The sequence below is a fragment of the Papaver somniferum genome, chromosome 10 (genome assembly GCF_003573695.1).
Source record: "Papaver somniferum cultivar HN1 chromosome 10, ASM357369v1, whole genome shotgun sequence".
In the NCBI taxonomy this organism is placed as follows: Eukaryota; Viridiplantae; Streptophyta; class Magnoliopsida; order Ranunculales; family Papaveraceae; genus Papaver; species Papaver somniferum.
In genome coordinates, this window is record NC_039367.1 from 92,469,124 (window position 1) to 92,477,209 (window position 8,086).

The window sequence follows — 8,086 nt, forward strand, 5'->3', positions numbered from 1 at the left end:
GGGATTGTGAAGCCAGACCCAACTATTATCTTTGTAGTTATGTGATCTGATCTTGTTGTTTCTATCGTGTTGAGTGCAATTGAAATAATTGGCTCGAGATTTTATATCTCCGATAGGAAAGATAGAAAAGTAATCACAAACAAACTTCGTCTCATCGTTTGTGATTCCACAATAACTTGTTTCGCTAGTCGATTAATTTTATTGTGAGGTGATTGATAATACTAGGTTGTTCTTCAGGAATATAAGTCTGATTTATCAATTGGTTCCTGTTCACCTTGATTTATCAAAAGACGGGACAAAAAATCTTGGTAATTCTGTAGGAGACAGATTTATTCAATCCTATAGACTTTTCTTTGTGAGACATATTTGTCTATCAAGTCTTCGACTTTGGGTCGTAGCAACTCTTAGTTGTGGGTGAGATCAGCTAAGGGAATCAAGTGCGTAGTATCCTGCTGGGATCAGAGACGTAAGGAGCGCAACTGTACCTTGAATTAGTGTGAGATTGATTAGGATTCAACTACAGTCCAATACGAAGGTAATTGGTAGTAGGCTAGTGTCTGTAGAGGCTTAATACAGTGTGGTGTTCAATCTGGACTATGTCCCGGGGTTTTTCTGCATCTGCGGTTTCCTCGTTAACAAAATTCTGGTGTCTGTGTTATTTATTTTCCGCATTATATTTTGTTATATAATTGAAATATCACAGGTTGTGCGTTAAGATCAATCAATTATAATATCCAACCTTTGGTTGTTGATTTACATTGATTGATACATGAACATTGGTCTTTGGTACCGTTCAAGTAACTCCTCTTATATTCAATCAGGCTCGCAAATTTCTATTTGCTGATTGCGGATTGAGTTAAGAGTTGGAGATATTAAACTCTTTGATATACTTTATTCTAGATTGAGTCTGACTGTCTAGTTGATTCTCTAGAAGTGCATTGGAGTAAGTCCTCTCAGAGTGCCAAACGAATTGTTGGGTGTGGTTGTTAGACCCCCCGCATTTTGAATTGGTATCAGAGCAGGCAAACACGTTCAAGACCTTACAAGTCTGTGTTTGTAGCGATCTGATGATGGAAAATATTGCCTCTAAACACGCATCACCAGTTCAGGAGAGCTTAGCTAAAAATCTTGATACGCCTGAGAAATCGGTCACATCTTCTTCATCGTCTAAACCCACTCTTGACTGGGAATATCGTCTTGAAGAACAATTAGATAATCTCTCTGATGGGAGCCATTTAGAAGAAGGACAAGTTGTTGAAGAAGAAGTGTCACAGTACATCCTCCTCTTTGATTGTCTTCTAAAGAAAAAGAAGTCAACATCCTGCTTGGATGAATTTCTAACTCCTCTCTGTGTTGAAAACAAAAAATTGAGAAAACTCTTTAAGAGTTATGATAGCCTATTACAAGCCATTCTTAAAGATCGTAACGAAAATATATGTTCAAAAATGTATGAATGTGATGATCTTCGTCAGAATCTCGTTGTGCTGAAAGAAAGACTTGCAGAAATTGATGCAATGTATGTCTCTCAACAAGAATGTTTCAACTTCAGAGAAAAGTCTTCTCTCACATGGGAAAAACAATTGGAGACTGATCTTAGTACCACTCTTAAAAAGATCAAGGCATTAGAAGATAATTTGAAAAAGTTCAATTCTAGCTCTACAAAACTATCTTATATGCTTGGAACTTGCAAAGAACATCATGATACACGTGGTCTGGGCTATAAAAGGTATAGAATCTCCAGGTACAGGTAAGATAAGTTTTGTTAAGGCAAAAAATCCTTCTACTACCGTAGATGTATCTGATAGAAAAGTTCATGAGCCTACAAGAATGACTCAGTTGAGGAAAAATAAAAACTCTCATGTCAACTGCTATTATTGCGGAAAGAAAGGTCATGTTGAAAGAAGATGTCAGCTTCGTATACGGAATGAAAAACTTCACAACATTCTTATATGGATGTCGAAAGAAGTCGTTAAACCTGTTCCTCAGTGTTCAGTTAAAAACTCATTCCACAATCATGAAAAGGGCTGCATAGAGGCTTTTTCTGATTATGACCACAACATTTATTCTACTTACAACTGTAAAAGGAACAATGTTGTGTGGATGATTGATAATTCTGAAAGACCTGTAAGAAGAAAAAGGTGCCGAAGAAAGAAATTTTTTTCAAACTTCTCTCTTTCCCTCAATAATGATCTTGCTGATATTCCTGACTACATTCACATCAATAATCGTGTCTCGGAACTCAAGACCAGTATCAACGGTCTCAAGCGCAAGATCAAAAAGGCAAGGAAAGCAGCTGATCCAGGTAACTCTTGTCATTCTCCTAATAATTCTAGTATAGGGGAGGAGAGTAAAAAAGAGTGTGTCGACACCACCGATGAACTTCATGTTCATCAATATACAACTTGACTATTCTTTTATGGGTATCCTCTCAATGGACCAATGAGAAGATACACATAACCCTCAACGAAGATTTTCTTCTTGACAAATGGTATGTGTTGTATTGTGATGACATGTTCTCTTTTCCTGTAGTTTACTCCAAAATGTTTGTTTTTAAAATTATTTACCTTTTACCTTCTTAAGATACACTAATTTATCTTCCAAGAATAACAGTCGAGTCACCTTATATCAATGACTCATGTCATCTTCTCAACCTTTTTGGTCCATCCGTTAATAGACCTCAGCTTGGGTCTTAATCCTGTACCTGTGCACACTGGCCCGTTACCAAACGTTTACATGAAACCCCGGTTTCTCTTGTGGGATTTTTTGTTTTAAATATGTATCAAGTCCTTGATATGCATATACTAGTTTTATAATGCCAAGAGCTTTTCTGAGATTGATTGAGCAAGTGCACGATGGAAGGAAGCAAAAAGGAAGACAACTTTGATGAATTAACCTTTGAACTTGACGATGATCCCATTCTCGTTATTTGATATAAAGAAATTGATCATGAAAAAGATCTTCCAGTCCAGATGTTTGTCCAATTGGTTGGAAATCTTCTTCAAGATTTTGAGGTCGTGCGTGAACATCTCGAGATTGCATCAAAGAATCTAGTGTTTTTGAAGGAGGAGCTAAAGAAAGCAACTGATGAACTTCCCCTTATCCGTTCCATGGTTGCTAATCTCGTCTGAGTTTATTATGTCTAGTAAATCTTCTTTGTTATGTTTTTTGAAGAATAACTAGGGTTTGGAATAGCCATTATTGTGAGTACACATATCTATGTCCAACGATTTTTCATCTTCATGTTTTTAGATTTATTTATTTAAATTCTAAGTTTTTTGGAAGATGATTTTTTTGCAATTTTTAATCTTTATGATTTTATATATTGCAAATTGTTATGGGATATGTTGTTTACGTCCGTGAACCTGTGATTGTCCCATACTTGTTGAAAAGTTATCTCTATTATGTCGATATGAATGTATTGATGGAAGATAGAATGAACTTTTGGCATGACAAAAGTTAAAGCCTTTTATGTCATATTTTGATGGAAGAAAGGATAAAACTTTTGTTTACGAGGATGAAGCCTATTGTATGTCATTGTGCAAATAGTAATGGAAAATAGGATGAATCCTTGTCTATTCCGCAGTATTTGGTCGATCTTCGATCCACATTTTTGTGCATATACTGTGATTGTTCCATAAGGTTTCTTATGTTGAGCACAACCGACTGAGTTGATCATTCTCTTATGATTAACTTAGTTGTTGCTCCGTAAGGTTCCCTATGTCGAGCATAACCAACTAAATTAGTCGTTCTTTTTTGGTTATTTTAGTTGTTGCTCCGTAAGTTCTCTTATGTCGAGCATGACCAATTAAATTGATCACTTTGTGATTAATTTGGTTGTGTATTTCAATTAAATTAATCATGGGATTTCTTGTGATTAATTTGGTTGTATTTTTCGATTGAACTAACCATGGGTTCTCTTGTGGTTATTTCAATTGAATATTTTTTTTGGATTCAAATTCATGTTTTTCATGTAATTTGTTTGTCCAAAAGAAATCCTTCTTTTCTTGTGAAAGTAAGGCCGCCTTTGTTGTTCCTTCGGGGATGACATTTTATGGGGGAGAGTTCATTTTGAACTTGTGTTTAATTGCCAAATATTTGTGGGGGTGCGGCTGTGGAATTTTTAGGGGTTATCTTGTATCTTTATTAACTCCTTGATGAATGCATTTAGCTTCGGCTTTATGATTGCATTTAAATTTGGTGGTATGTTAATACACCTTTTGGTCATGAAGCATCTCCGTGGAAATTTCATTAGGATCCCACTAATTTCCGTACCTTTGCCAATTTTTTGACAAAAAGGGGGGGAATTAATGTGTAGTTCACACTACAAATATATATGGTTTACAAATCATTATGTAAAGGGGAGTGGTTTTCATGTTGAGATATGTATTGACTAAGGGGGAGTGATACATATCACCATATTATTGTTGTCAAAATTGTGATACAATTGAACTTTGATGCTGTGTAATAATACTATGAAATTGTATAACAATGATTGAGAGCATTTTGTTTTCTCATTGTTATAGCTACAGATCTTCAACAACTGTGATGCTGAACTTACAACCTTTAGGATCATGGAGTACTTGGAAGTGACGAAGATTTTGAGTCACGTTGAAGATGCCAAGGAGATCAAGTATGTGGATGAGAAGCTACATTTTTTATCTTTTTTATAATCCATATGTATTGATAGTTTTTTGACTAAAATTGACAAAGTGGGAGATTGTTAGAGCATTTCTCGGTCGAACTCGCATGCGTTGCTATCTCAAGCATGTTTGTCAATGTTACTGATAAAAACTATAAGTCTTGATTTCTAGCTTATTTATAGATGTCTCGGACTAGAACATAGATAGTGTAGTTGAGCTTAGATCTCTCGACGTTAATCTCTTGATGACGAAGAACTACTAAGGGGATCTTGTGGAACTTCTTCGACAAAAGGTATGTGGAGACTTGAACTCATCTGTCACTTGGAAAGTCTATTTCTATTATCTCCTATATTGCGACATAAATCATGTTACGATATAGTTTTCTCTATACACATTTGAGATTTCGAGCTGAGTATGTCTCGCTTACATATTTCTCGAAATATGTGTTGGTAAACTTTCGCTTCGACCAATTTCATCTTATATCATGAGAAAATTGCCGAGTAACATTTTACATGGTTTGTGTGATACAATCATTTGATGTAGGCTTGGAATGTTTCGATAATGATTATTTCAATATCTTGAAAATTGCTTTGATGCTAATAGTGTGTGAAAACGGCTATTGTCCTTATGGAAGAATGTTTCAATGATTGAAATAAAGAGTTGATGATTACCATCTTTGGATATAAGCATATATAGTGTGTTCGCACATTAGTGTATAAATCAATAAACCGGAAGCCAAGAGTATGCATATGTGTGTATACGAAATTGGTGAAGGAGACAGGTTAAGCATGCGTACCCGTACGCATACTGGCGGAAGTTTTCGAACCGAAAATATCTGCTGAGTTTGGGAATTACAAACTCCTATACTAGTCACCTTAGGTTTGAAAACTTCCGCTGAGTTCGGAAACTTAACAAACTCAAAATCCGGTTGCTTAAGTACGCATACCCGTACGCATACTTAAGCTGGTTACTTAGTTAAATCGGTCAGTTGATGGACTTAAACATTTAAATCATAAGGAACGCAATCTTTGCAAACCGTGGTTATAATGTCTATGATTGATTCAAGTGAATCAAACCGATTTGGTTTCAATTGTGTTTTCTAAACAATTGAACAACTCTTTAACTAGTTTCATTTGAACTAGTTATGATTAAGATGAATAAGGTTGATATGAGAGTAATCATATGACTAACCTCGGTTGACTATTGTGAACCAACCTGGTGTACACGTTTAAGTATGGTTACATAAACCTAAATGAGGGTACATTTCATTTGTGTGTAACAAGCTAAGATCGATCTAACGGTTGAAAGATATTAGCTTGGTTCAATTTGGTTTTTCATCTAACGGTGATTATTGAATGCTTTGTTACCAAGGTAACTTGGATTGCAAACCCTGATTTGAAAACTATATAAAGGAGAAATATAGCAACTGGGAAAACTAATCCCTACACCTCATGTGTGTCACTAGTTGCATAACTAGAGTCGATTCTCCTTTAACCTTAGGTTTCTTCTCGAGACCCTGTAGGTGAATGACTTGAAGACTTCATTGGGATTGTGAAGGCAATCCCAACTATTATCTTTTTAGTTGCGTGATCTGTTCTTTTTGTTTCTATCGTGTTGAGTGCAATTGAAATAATTGGCTCGAGATTTTATATCTCCGATAGGAAAGATAGAAAAGTAATCACAAACAAATTCGTCTCATCGTTTGTGATTCCACAATAACTTGTTTCGCTAGTCAATTAAGTTTATTGTCAGGTGATTGATAATACTAGGCTGTTCTTCGGGAATATAAGTCCGGTTTATCAATTGGTTCATGTTCACCTTAATTTATCAAAAGATAGAACAAAAACTCTTGGATATTTCTATGGGAGACAGATTTATTCAATCCTATAGACTTTTCTCTGTGAGACAGATTTGTCTATCAAGTCTTCAACTTTGGGTCGTAGCAACTCTTAGTTGTGGATGAGATAAGCTAAGTGAATGATTGGTAATCACCCCCTGAACATTAAGAGAAACAAGGTTTGAAAGCTTGGAATATAGTCTAATGATGAGTAACAAGTTTTGTTTTGTTAACGGGTCTCTCGGATGATAGTTGTTTACATTCCTCTATTTGTTGCTTTTCTTGAAATCGTTTTGCTTCTCATACGAATGGTATAATAAGTTTTTTGCATGATGGCTAGGTAGTGATCTTGGGAAGTTTTTTTGTGATAATGTTAGTGTTTATACTCTGTTTTATTTGTGTTTTGGATGTTTAAGGTTTATATGTAATTTTCAGGTTCTCTTCGTTTAGTAAAAATGAGTTTAGTAAGAATAGTAATGGTTACACAAGTGTAGAACTTGGTTGCAATAAACTGGGTCTCTTTTTATGGTGTTTGTTATTTTGAATATGTAATGGAAATGTTTCAGCTACTTTCTTTTGGCTCTTATCTTTGAAAAAATGGATGAATTTTTGGAAAAATGGATGGATTGATATAAATTAGATGTGCGAATTGAAATGTAATTGCCTAAGAAACTCAACAGGATATAGATCCACAAGAGGACGATCTGCAACTGAAACTGATTCCCGGAAGAACTTCAAAACTTAGTGAAAAAAAGATGAGAAAAACTGCTTATGTCATGATGACGGAACAGAACTTTTACACCTTTGGATCTTCCTCTTTCTTTTACTACTCCCGATCCATGGACTTATTCTATAGTTAATTTTACATTTCCGTTGTAAGGATCAAATGTTTTGAGGGACCCACTAAAAAATTACCAGCACACGTGTAAGTGCGGCCTAGGACTGCACATATCCACCCGTACCGGCCATTTCCACCCTACCTCCAATATTTTACCCCTATTCTATTCTACACGGCAGGATGATGGTTAAAGATTTCTTACCCGTCGTCAAATGGGTAAGGTTACGGGTAAAGCTCGATATTATCCCACCCTACCCACCTACCCGCCTATAATATATTAAAAAAATAAACTACCCCTTCCATTGTTTTTTACTCCTGTCCATTTTTTCGTTATTTTTAAACATTTCAGGGATTTCGGGGTAAAATACAAACTTCATTATCTTTATATCTTGTTTCTTCTTCTCTCCGGATCAAACACAGAAAATCCCAATCCTTTCCTTCCCAGTTTTAAGTTCTATCCCTCGGCCTTACTCTTCTCAGTCTCATGTTCATCTTTCATTTTAAGGGTCTCGGTTGAAACCCTTTGCTCGGTTGGTTCTTCGTTGGCACTCTAATTCAGGCCCTCCTTGACCAAAATAAAGAAGGTTTTTTTAGGGACCATGGTTTTTTTGAGGGGACCATGATTTTATTAGGCCACCTTCCCTATAGTGATAAGGGGTGTCCTAAAACATTGAAATGACTAACCTACCCTTAACCTAATTTAATTTAAAACCAACCTAATAACCACCTATATATATATATATATATATATATAACCACCACCTCCTCCCA